Source organism: Mustela nigripes, chromosome 3 (assembly GCF_022355385.1).
Source record: "Mustela nigripes isolate SB6536 chromosome 3, MUSNIG.SB6536, whole genome shotgun sequence".
NCBI classification, from domain to species: Eukaryota; Metazoa; Chordata; class Mammalia; order Carnivora; family Mustelidae; genus Mustela; species Mustela nigripes.
Window position 1 is genome coordinate 172,331,595 of NC_081559.1, and position 12,421 is coordinate 172,344,015.

Sequence of the window (12,421 nt, forward strand, 5' to 3'; positions counted from 1 at the left end):
AAAAAAAAAAAAGTAAACTGGAAGATAAAGCAATTTAAGTCACACAATCTGAAGAGTTAAAAAAGAGAATAAAGAAAAAAAAAAGACTAGAGCCTTAGGGTCATATGAGACTATTAAAAAAATCTAAGAACAACATCATGTGAATATTTGAAAAAGAGGGGGAAAAGTTGGTGCTAACAATAGAGTAAAAGTAATAATTACTACCTTATACCAGTCATAACAGCTAAAATTAACAAGTTAGGAAATGACAGATGTTGGTGAGGATGCAGAAAAAGAGGAACCCTCCTATGATGTAGGTGGGAATGCAAGCTGGTGCAACAACTCTGGAAAACAATATGGAGGGTTCTCAAAAAGTTGAAAATAGAGCTATCCTACAACCCAGTGATTGCATGGGGTATTTACCCCAAAGATACAAATGATGTATCCTACACTGTTGGTGGGAATACAACCTGGGGCAGGCACTCTGGAAAATAGTATGGACATTCCTAAAAAAGTTGAAAAGAGAGCTATCCTATGACACAGGAATTGCACTATTGGGTATTTACCATAAAGATACAAACGTAGTGATCTGAAGGGGCACATGCATCCCAATGTTTATAGCAGCAATGTCAACATTAGCCAAACTATACAAAGAGCCTAGATGTCCAACAACGGATGAATGGAAATAGAAGATGTGATACACACACACACACACACACACGCACACACGCGCACGTGCACACACACACACAGAAGATTATTATGTAGCCATTAAAAAGTATAAAAACTTCCCATTTGCAACAACGTGATTAGAACTAGAGGTATTAGGCTAAGCGAAATAAGTTAATCAGAGAAGAACAATTATCATATGATCTCAACTGGTATATGGAATTTGAGATCAAGGGGAAGAGAGGAAAAATATGAAACAAGATGAAACCAGAGAGGGAGACAAACCATAAGAAACTTATTTTCAGGAAACAAACTCAGAGTTACTGGAGTAGAATGGGTGTGAAGGAAAGAATGGCTGTGTGATGGACATTGGGGAGGGTACGTGTTCTGGTGAGTGCTATGTGTTGTGTAAGAATGATGAATCACAGACCTGTACTCCTGAAACAAATAATACATTATCTGTTAATTTTTTTAAAAAAGCAGTGATCTAAAGGCGCACCTGCACCACAATGTTTATAGCAGCAATGTCTACATTAGCCAAACTATGGAAAGAGCCCAGATGTCCACTGACAGATGAATGGAGAAAGAAGATGTGGCATATGTTTACAATGGAATATTATGCAGCCATCAAAAAGAATGAGATCTTGCCATTTGCAACCACATGAATGGAACTTGAGGGTATTAGGCTAACCAAAATAAGTCATCAGAGAAAGACAAACTGATGAGAGCAAACATAGAATCTAATTCATCTTAGTATCCAACCCAGAGGTATAATGGTATTTCTGCACACAGTTGCTTAATACATCCTGTTGAAATGGATGAATGAAGTAAAAAATATTTTACTTTTTTCCAGTTTTCCTCTGACTAGAATATAAATCCCAGGCAATCAGATATTTAGATTGTCACGTTCACTTTAGATCTTCAGTTTTTAGAACAGTGCAAATCTCTAAAAATGTATTAAATATGTTAAATGAACAAATGAATACCTAATTTTACTGGTGATAAAACTGAGTCCAAAAAATGTAAGGGGACTGCCCTTGGTCAAGCAGGCACAGTTAGCCTAGCAGAATTCAGGTATACCAGATTTATAACATGCTGCCTTTCCCATTCAATAATTTATTTATTCTTTCAACCAGTATTTGTTAAGCACAAGTTAGGCACTCAATACCATAGCCTCATGGACAAATATTAAATGGAGATATGCTACTATTGTTTCTTAGTGAAAGAATCTGAGAAATCACATAAAATGTAAAGATATCAAGATATTCATACTTTGGCTCATTTGAAGTAAATTATATACTAACACAAATCAATATATATATTCTAGCACATAGAAAAAAAAGGCCAAAAGCAATAGAGTGAGAATTAATTATATATTTTCACAGTCAAGTATTCAGGAATATAGAAGTAAGTATACACAGTAAATTTATCAGCTTCAATACAACTACTTGTTGCTTTGGGGATAGGAGGTAACATAGTAGAAAGAGGAGGCCCTGTTGAAATGTAATGTGAATTGTGCCTTCCAGAAACTTGTATTTCAGTATCCGTGAAGAAGTAAGAAGATTATAAGAGATACAGTACATATACTCTCACTATCAACAAGTCATCTGATGTGCTCTGCCACTCAGTGTATCAGAACATTTTAGGAAGGTTTACCTGGTACACAAATACTGAAAGAATTAATGTCAAGATTGGGGACCAAATTTGAATAATTTCTAAATTTTATTCATTTTTATGCATTTATATATTTTATTCAACATTTGGAAGGAGGCAAAAAATACGGATTAGCAAAGGGGAAGAGTGAGCCCCTTGTAGGAAAGTTGTGCAACTCAGAATGAGCATATCAGGGTTGGCAAAATAACAGCAACAAAATAATTGTACCTAGGAAAGAAGATCTGGACATCTAAGAAATGGTACAGCAAGCTGGTTGCTGTTGTTTATTTACACCATGTACATCTGTAGAAACATTTATTGGGTTTGGTAATAGAAAAGTTTTGAACTACAAAGCATTAGTTCAGATTATGCAAAAAGCTATTAAAATATGTCTGTAAGTCTTCAGAAGTACTGAATTATAAGGAATTAAAAAGTGTTCCCTGCTTGATAGCAAAAAGAAATTCATGTGTAATAAAAACCCGTCAGGGTCAGAATCACTATGAATTTAATTGATAACTAAATTGGGCTTACTGTACTTAAAAGATGATATGCATAATTGAACACTTGCACTGTGTACTACTGGAGTGTTTAATTATATTATAGAGCAGAAATACAACATTAAACATTATATATCTTACGGCCATGGAAGCCTGATACTTAATTGTGACTACTTCAGTATGATTAAAGGGACTCCCTAAAATAAATAAATAAGCTAAAGGTAGCCTATGTTAGCATTTTTCCTTATACGGAAATAAAAGGGAGATGATTTGAAGAGAAGCTTTTTGATTATAAACTGTTTCTCAAGTTAGTATTCATTTATTGAGCTCTGCAAGATGTGATAAAGAAAAATAATATAGACCCTCCACTGTAAAACTGTATATGCATAAAATTCTCCAAGGTTCATTCTTCCACCTTACGGTAAATTTAAGCTTAATAGCTTATAGGGACACCTGGGTGTCTCAGTCCAGCTAGTGTCTCTCTTCACATTAGGTCATGATCCCAGTGTCCTGGGACTGAGTCCCACATCGGGCTCCTTGCTCAGTGAAAAGCCTTCTTCTCCCTCTACCTGCTGCTCCCCATTTTTGCCCTCTCTCTCTACCTCTCTCTTTCTGACAAATAAATAAAATCTTTTAAAAAAAAAAAGTGACAGTTGGCTCATCTTTCTTCTTAAAACACACTCTTATTTTTATGCTATCATACATTGCTGGTCTTTCTCTTATATTTCTGGTAGGTTTTCCTATTACTCATTTGTTGGATCGCCCCACTATTTTAGGTTTTAGATACTCCAGTTCCTTTGTAGATAGTCCTGGACTTGCTCCTCTTCCCATTCCATGTTTGCTCTCCAACACTTATATTCCAAAGATCCACAAGATTACAACCCCAGGTCACACTGCTCTGTTCTGAGCTCCAGACCATCTGTGTATGTGTATATATATATATATATATATATATATATATATATATATATTTAAGATTTTATTTATTTATTTGACAGAGATCACAAACAGGCAGAGAGGCCGGCAGAGGTAGAGGAGGAAGCAGGCTCCCTGGTGGGCACAGAGCCTGATGTGGGGCTCGATCCCAGGACCCTGAGATCATGACCTGAGCCGAAGGCATAGGCCTAACCCACTGAGCCACCCAGCTGCCCCCAGACCATTTATCTTATGCTCCCTCTCCCCCTTTCCCAGTTAGGTGTCCTAAAGTTTTCTCAAAATTAAAATCTCAAGATTAAAAACTAATCTTTCCTGATCCAAATATGCTTCTCTTTCGTCATTCTTCATGTAAGTACCTGGTGAGTTTTCCCCAACTCTATTTTCTTGCTTGATAAACTCTTCATTACTCATCCACATGGCCATTAATAAAAGTTATCTGGTTTCTTCTTATTCTCTTCCCAAATACATCTCAGTTCTGTCACATCCTTATCTCTCTTCCCTAAGAACTCTTGCCCAAGGTACAAACACCTCTTCCTGGGCCACTAAAATGGCCTCCTTTCAGCCCTTCCTCCCATATATTCTTGGTCACCAGAAACTTCTCTGATAATGGAGGTTTGATTCTTTCCTATTTAGTGGTTTCCTATGCTCATGGTAGAAAGTTAATACCCTTCAAAATGACTTGCAATGTCCTGAGCAGCACAGTTTTATTTCTAAAGTGTTTTACTTCCACTCTACATTCTGTCATTTACTATTTTCCAAATACACCAGATTTTTTTTAAGGTCCTCAAAAGGACCAAATTCATCCTTGACCATGTTGTTCCATTGGCTTAAAAAGCTTTTTTTTTTACCACCCTTCTTATCTTCCTCACAGTCTTTTGCTATGTTAGCTTTACTTATTCTTCACATTTCAGCCTGAATGTCATTCCCTTGGGTTGTTTATGCATCCAGTTAAAACCCCATGCATCAAAGAAATATCCTCACGGAACACTGTATCATTTCCTCATAGGTCTTATAACAATTGTATCTCCTGAGTAATTATTTTAAATATTTTATTTATTTACTTGAGAGAAAGAGAACAAGCATGAGTGGGGGGTTGGAGGGAGAGGGAGAAGCAGGCTCCCTGCTGAGCAGAGAGCCCAATGAGGGGCTGGATCCCAGGACCCTGGGATCATGATCTGAGCTGAAGGTAGATGTTTAACTGACTGAGCCACCCAGGGGCCCCTGAATAATTATTTTAATTGCATGTCTTATCTGATTCTTTATAGGCCACTAAGCTCTAGAGATGCATGGAATGTGTTTCATTCACAACTAATTTTCTAGTACCTAATACAAAAAAAATTTTCAATAAATACTGGCTTAGTAAATGAATGAATAATGAATAAACGCCAACCCAGCATTGTCCCATTTGTCTAGAAGTACTGTCAGAAGTATACATTTTTCACAGTTTGTAAAACAAACCAACAAACATAATTCTGTTGTTTCCTTCATGTACCAAAGGCTGGCATATTTTTTAAAAGAATTAAAATTAAGTGAATATTACATTCTCATATGATGCATTAGCATTTAGTTTAAGTATAGTTCTCTAAAGATTTATGTAAATATGATTATTGGCTTCATGTATGTAATATTTAAATAAATCATGCCTCACAATGCATGGTACAAATCTGAAATATGTGTATTTTATGGAATCAAAATCTTCTGAAGAGCAGTTTAACATTTCAGAGTTTGCATTTTTAAAAGATTTTATTTATTTATTTATTTATTTATTTGAGAGTGAGAGTGAGCAAACAAGCAGGGGGAGAAGCAGAGGGAGAGGGACAAGCGACTCTGCACTAAGCCCAGAGTCCAGTGCGGGTCTTAAGCCCACAACCCTGAGATCATGACCTGGGATGAAATGGTGTTCAATGTTTAACCATCCGAGCTACCCAGGTGCCCCAACAATTCAGAGTTTAATTTAATGATGAAACTTATGAAAGAGAAGTCAAATTTTACATTAATTTATTCTCTTAAGAAGGACATAGTGTATTTTCATTTTTATTATACCAAATATCTGGAAACATGGAAAATCTTACTACCATTCCAGATTTTCTGGCTATCATTTGCTTCCTCACTATTTTAATGGCCGAATTTGTCATAAGGAAATGTGGTCTCTATCGTCACTTTCAAGTTTCATTGTCTGCCTCACTATTTCTTTGCTCAATGCTAATACAACTCTGTTTGCAATCAGTTATTTCTCATTCAAAAATCATACTGCTTATAGGAAAACCCAGAATCATTGTTTGAGAAAGTGTCGATCAAATTCAAATCCTTCAATTTAAAGCTAACAAGCATTTATTTTGGCTTCCTTGAAATGTATGCAATTCCTCACATTTCCAAAACCTCAAAATATATTTTCCCAGAGATATGATTTAAGCATTTTACAAAGTCATATTGTACATCATCAACCTGGCTCATGTCTTCTAACTATACTAACATGTCTATACTAACATGGTGTATGTAATCCTAGACGACTCTTTTAGCTAAGGAGTGAAAATGGTATAGCTTCCTAGGATTTAATTTAACCATTTATGAGGGAGGAAATTCCTTTAGAAATAATGTGAGCTTTCACATATGTTATCCCTCAAAGGCTCCTGGTGTCTCCAAGGTATAACAGCTGTAGAGCCATCTGTGAGCCAAATCACGTTCCCATAACAAATGCTGTCAATATAGAATTTAAACCAAAAAGTTAGGATTGGTTCAGAACTCATTAGTAAAACATTGCTACCTCCCCCCCAACCAAAAAAAAGGGGGGGGCAATCTTCATTTAATACTCTGAAAATCACTGTATGAGGATAAAATTTTTGAGCATCAAAAATTTCATCGGAGTAGTTATGAAGTTACCTAGGTATAGTTAAGTTTCTTTCATTCATTCATCCAGAAAGTACTTAGTGATGGCAGCACCATGATAGGCCTCATGCTATGACAACAATAACAAATAGAAAGATTTGTCATCCTTTTAGAATATTCTACAGGGTTTGTACACTTGTATAATCCCATCTCCTTGAGTGTAGTAGGTAGAGCCTGTGAATATGATACAATCACTTTTGTGACTGTTTTGTATTCTATGGCAAAAGGATTTTGTGGATGTAATTACAGCTCCTAGTAGTTGATTCTGAACCTATCAAAAAGGAGAGCTTCTTTGGTGTACCTGATCTAATCATTTGAGCTCTTAGAGAGATGAACAGCATAAAAGCAGCAGATGCTCTCCTATTGACCATGAAAAAGCAAACTGCTCCGTTGAAGAGAGTGCCATGTGGCAGAAAATTGCAGGCAGCTTCTAGGATTTGAGAATCTCAGTCCTAACCTACAAGGAACTAAATTCTGACAATGACAAATGAGCATGGAAAAAGAAACTACAGTCCTGACAGCAATTATTTCAATCTGATGTGACCCTGAGCAGAGGATCCGATGAATCTATGCCCAGATTCCTGACCCACAGAAACTGTGAGATTAAACTTTGTTATTGTTTCATGATATTAGTTTGTGGTATCTTGTTATGCAGCAACAGAAAATGAACAGGGGAAGGGGCAAGTCATGCACTTTTCACCTCTTTAACTGCTGGGAGATGCATACTTAGTCCCTCTTGATCACTACTGGACTTCAGATATATCCCATATATTAATGACTTCCATGTTAGAATAGAAGAGATCAGGCCATAAAAAAGTAAAAAAAAGGTTGGGAAAATTTAAGAACTGGCATCTTTCTACCAGTTCTAGATCTACATTCAAGACAACAACCCTAGCTTCCTGAATTACTATAAATTACGTGACGAGCAAAATTTATAGCAAAATTCAATAGAAAAAAAAGTGAGGGAAAAATATAGGATGTTGTGAAAACATAACTTCATGATATTTAGTACCTAAAAAAAAAATCCCTTTTGAAAGATCAGTTAACTTCCCATTAGTCAATAAATAAATGGGTTATTACTTAAGTTAAAATGTTAGGAATCATATACTAAAATAAATAGGGTTTCAACTTTGAAAAATATATAATAGATGTAGGTGAAAAACTTATCACAGCAGGCTCAAAATTTATCATATGCTCTGTACAGCACTGGCATAGTACCACAATCATCTCTCCATTTTAGGTAAGTTCAAAGTTTAAAATCCTAATGCCCGGTGATGGGTTAAGAAACAGCAAAAGATCCGTAACAAAACACCCCTTATGTAAGTTTTAAAGGCATTTAAATACCATATAATGCTCTATATTTTATAAAGACACAAAAATAAAAGCTGTAACATACACATCTGAGCAGTCCCTTATGTGAGGAGATTTCATGGGAATACGGAATGAGGCTAAAGGAGAATTCAATATGCATATATTCATACAAAAATACCTGCATCTTGACAAGAAAGGGGTCTGCAGCCTTGCAGTGAATTCTAATAACTGTTCCAGGATTTAAAAACGTGATTAACTCAATCCTCTGTACCTAAGCTACTAATGATAATAACAACAACAGTGACAACATAAAATTAGGAAATGGAACTAGTCTTTAAAATCTTTTCTTGTTGGGGCGCCTGGTGGCTCAGTGGGTTAAGCCGCTGCCTTCGTCTCAGGTCATGATCTCAGAGTCCTGGGATTGAGTCCTGCATCAGGCTCTCTTTTGCCTGCCTCTCCATCTACTTGTGATTTCTCTCTGTCAAATAAACAAATAAAATCTTAAAAAAATAAAATAAAATAAAATCTTTTCTTGTTTATTTTGTAATTTTTTTTTATTCTACTATATGTTTTCATCTAGTTAGAAAAGTTGACTTTGCTTCACTCACAACCTTTGCAGCTTGAGACACGTTGTTTGGCTGAGTCTTACCTACTAAGTGAGAAATTAATAAATACAAAAGAATATGCCAAGACTCGTGATTATTACAAGAGGAAAAATTAAGAGAACAGACAATGATTGTTCTGGAGGAGAGACTTGGTAATGGCCACTGAGACTATGGTAAATATTTCCTAATGTTTGAAAGCCCTTCATCTGTCATATGCAAAAGGAAAAAAAAAGGATACTTATTTTGTTTGGCACCAAATGGAATAACATGAATCACTAGATGGAAGTTATGGGTATTTCAGTTCAACATAACAGAAGGTTTCTATTTAGAGTTGTCCAAACAGGGAAAGACCTGCCATTGAAAATTGTGAGTTTACAGTCATTAGACTGTTCAAAAGTGGGAGACGCAATAGAAATTAGTCATAAGTCAGTATTGCTCAAATAATGGTTGTCACTCAGACTGAGTGATCATAGATGTACACTTTTTACTTCCTCCACCATCCTTTTATTGGGTCCATGATAGGAAATGTATGTCATTTTGTTTTCAAGATTGCTTAGGTTTATAAATAACAAATAGATGATTTATAAAAATTCTGTTAAGCTTGTTATGCGATGAGAGGAAAAGAACCTATCCATTGCACGAGTCTATTATTATTCATTCTACCTTAAAATGTGCATCAATTTTAATATAAGATAAACTGCATTCCAATGAAGGTAAATTGAGTGCACAAATGTTAAATATACCCCTCTGTGCAAACTTCTGGTCTGCTCTTTTTAATTTTGATCTGAGTTTTAATGTAATTATTTTAAGTTCCAAACCGAATGAATTTTATGTACAAAGAAGGGGTGATTTAATGCTTCTAGGAAGAAAATTATCTAAGGAACTGAATAATTAGAAATCAAAGCAGTTTCATAATGGTGATTATTGACAGGACATCTGAGTGTGACTAAGAGGAAACTTTGAGAATACCATGAAAGTTTTGGTCAGTGAAATTTATTAAAGCCAAGTAAACAACATCAAAATTTGGATTGGGAAAGTGTGAAATGAATAGAAGGCCTAGGTCCACAGCTAAGCACTGTCCCTAACAAGTATGTCCCTCTTTGCAAAACCGTTTTTTAATCTCTGAAACTCATTTTAACTCAATAAATATTTATTGAGTGACTACTATGGGATAAATCCTGAACCCAGAGAACACAGTCATGGGAAGCTTAAGATCTTACAGTGGGCCTACCTATGTAAATACATATGTGAATTCAGTGCAATATCAATGAATAACAGAAGTAAATCCATTGTTCACTTGCTGCAAAATGAAGAAGTTAATGGTATAGAGAGTGGATACAGGAAAGAAATGCTGAATATATCAATACATTATAAAACTTTGGTTTAAGAATGAAAAGAGATAAAGCGTGATGGAATAGGATCTGCTATCTGTTGTTCTCACTCGATAGAAGAATTTTTGAATATGCAATATTTGTCACACCCTTCTTTTTTATTCCCACTGCTACCACATCTGGTGAAACTCCTAATCACTCTACATGTAATCTTAAATATAAATGTGTCTCTCTTGTGCCTTAATGATAGGGTATTTTCTTCAGAAAGCTTGAGTTAAATTGAATATTTCCTTTGAGCAAATAAACTAGTTTGGTGCCTGAGGATGCAGAGAATAATGGAAAATGGAGTATGATTAACTACCTTCTAAGATTCTTCCCAAGATTGAGCAAGACTACTGTTAAACAAAGAAAACAAATCTAGTAACTACTGGTAGAGCAATAAATACAAATGAAAGAAATTACTTGAGTGGGGAAAGAGTGCTCCTTTAAGATAAGGTGACCAAAAATATTATAACTTAAGTACCTTGTAAAAATTGCCAAACCTACTACTCTGTCAGAACTTGATTAAGGAAGCATTCCATAATTTCTCCATTTTAAACGAGGTGGTAATGCCTACCTCAGAGAGTGACTACAGGCTTTCAGCTGATGAGCCTTATCAAGTACAGTGCTTGACACATGAGCAGAAGCTGGTTAAATGTTAGTTCATTCTCTTGGCCTCTATTCCCTGTTTTTGTGAAGTTAATTGTTAACACATTCATGACACTTCTATCTAGGAAGTAAAGGAAGAATGGCATTATAAATTTAAACAGTATAAACTCTGGTGTAGAAAGTACAAAACATCTGGAGACCTAAACATATCCTTGGGGCAAAAGCTGAGAGTTGAGTATTTAAGGAAAAGCTCATAGGAATAAAAGGGAACTGAGATAGAAGTACAGTTGGAAAGAAAATTCTGTATATTGTGAATATTTATCTGTTTGAAAGTGATTCTAAATGGACAAACCTGAGAATATTAGAAATTTGAAAAGAAAACAAGCAGTTTAATTATTTTGAAAAAAAGCCTAACAAAAATCCTGTTGAGCCTAAATTATTAGCTTGGCCCTATCACAGTGGTACAAAGCTTAATACAAATATATTCAGTATGTAGTTACATCAGCAACATTCAGTCCTCTCAGTTTTCCAACAATAGAAGAGATATAGACAATATAAGAATTGTTGGAAGGTGGGTACATGAAACCTCCCAGACTCCGTAGTTTTCTGGAATGAGTTCTGAAAGATTCCTTTCTTTCCTGGAATCAAGGGTTAGAGAATCACAGTTATGGATGGTCACTCATTTACTTGATTTTTTTTTCTTTGTGTTTCCCGTCTTTAAGTACTTTATGACTGACTGGCAGTGAGCCAACAGCAAACATTTTGAACTTGGCAGCCCAAAGGGGGTTTAGATTAGATTAGACAGGAAAAGCAAAAATTGCTAGGAAAGAAAATTATTAACCTTATAAATAATCTAAGCGTATTGATTACCTCTATATTCAGGTTCCCATCCCAGGGTGCCAAATGAAAATAGATTGTTAGTGAAAGTGGATATAAATGCAGTACCTCTTCATAAGCTATAGTCATATGAAGCCATTGAAAGTTTTCCTGCCAAACAACAGATATGTTTTAATGATAGTATACCTTTCTTATAGACCTCTCTCTTTAGAATACTCATCATAATTTGTAATTATATTATTTTTTGTGTGATTATTTGCAAATACCTATCCTCTTCACTAGGCCATTCTTTTCATGACGGGAGGAACTATGCCTGTTGTCTGTTCTGTAGCTGCTCCTCCTTTCTAGCATGCCAGAAAAGTGAATACACTGCCATTCCTGCGCATACTTTCTCTGCTTACTATTGTGCTTTCATAATATCTGAGCTTAAAAAAAATATTAGCGTATTCTAAAAGATACTAGACGAAGAATAATGGTTTGACTGTATTTTGGTCTTTTAAAAAATAAGAATAAGGGTCCACCTCATGCTCATTAGGATGGCTACTCCAAAAAAAAAAAATAAATAAATAACGAGTGTTGGAGATGACAGAGAAATGGGGAGTCCATGTGCACACTTGGTGGGAATGGAAGATGGGTGTATCCACTGTGGTAAATGCTAAGGTGCTTCCTAAGAATTTTAAACATAGAATAGCCATGTGATCCATCAGTTCACTACTGATACACACCCAAAGAATGGAAAATAGTCTCAGAGATATAGTTGTATATCCTGTTCATTGTAATATTATTCATAGTAGCTAAAACATGGAATCAACATAAGTGTTCATCCATACATAAATGGGTAGGCAAAAGGTGTTAGAGGCAACGGAATATTGTTCAGCCTTAAGAAGGAAGGAAACAATGACATACGTTAGAATATGGATGAATCTTTTTTTTTTTTAAGATTTTATTATTTATTTGACAGAGAGAGATCACAAGTAGGCAGAGAGGCAGGCAGAGAGAGAGAGAGAGGAGGAAGCAGGCTCCCCGCTGAGCAGAGAGCCCGATGTGGGATCGAGTCCCACATCGGGCT

The 12,421-nt window shown here is 35.5% G+C and overlaps 1 protein-coding gene across 1 annotated transcript in view; it reads right to left on the minus strand.

Moving 5' to 3' along the window:
- The window catches only part of LOC132014588 (CUB and sushi domain-containing protein 3-like), an 809,760-nt gene that overhangs the window by 495,457 nt on the left and 301,882 nt on the right, over positions 1 to 12,421 (minus strand). The gene's annotated exons all lie outside the window — the stretch shown is intronic.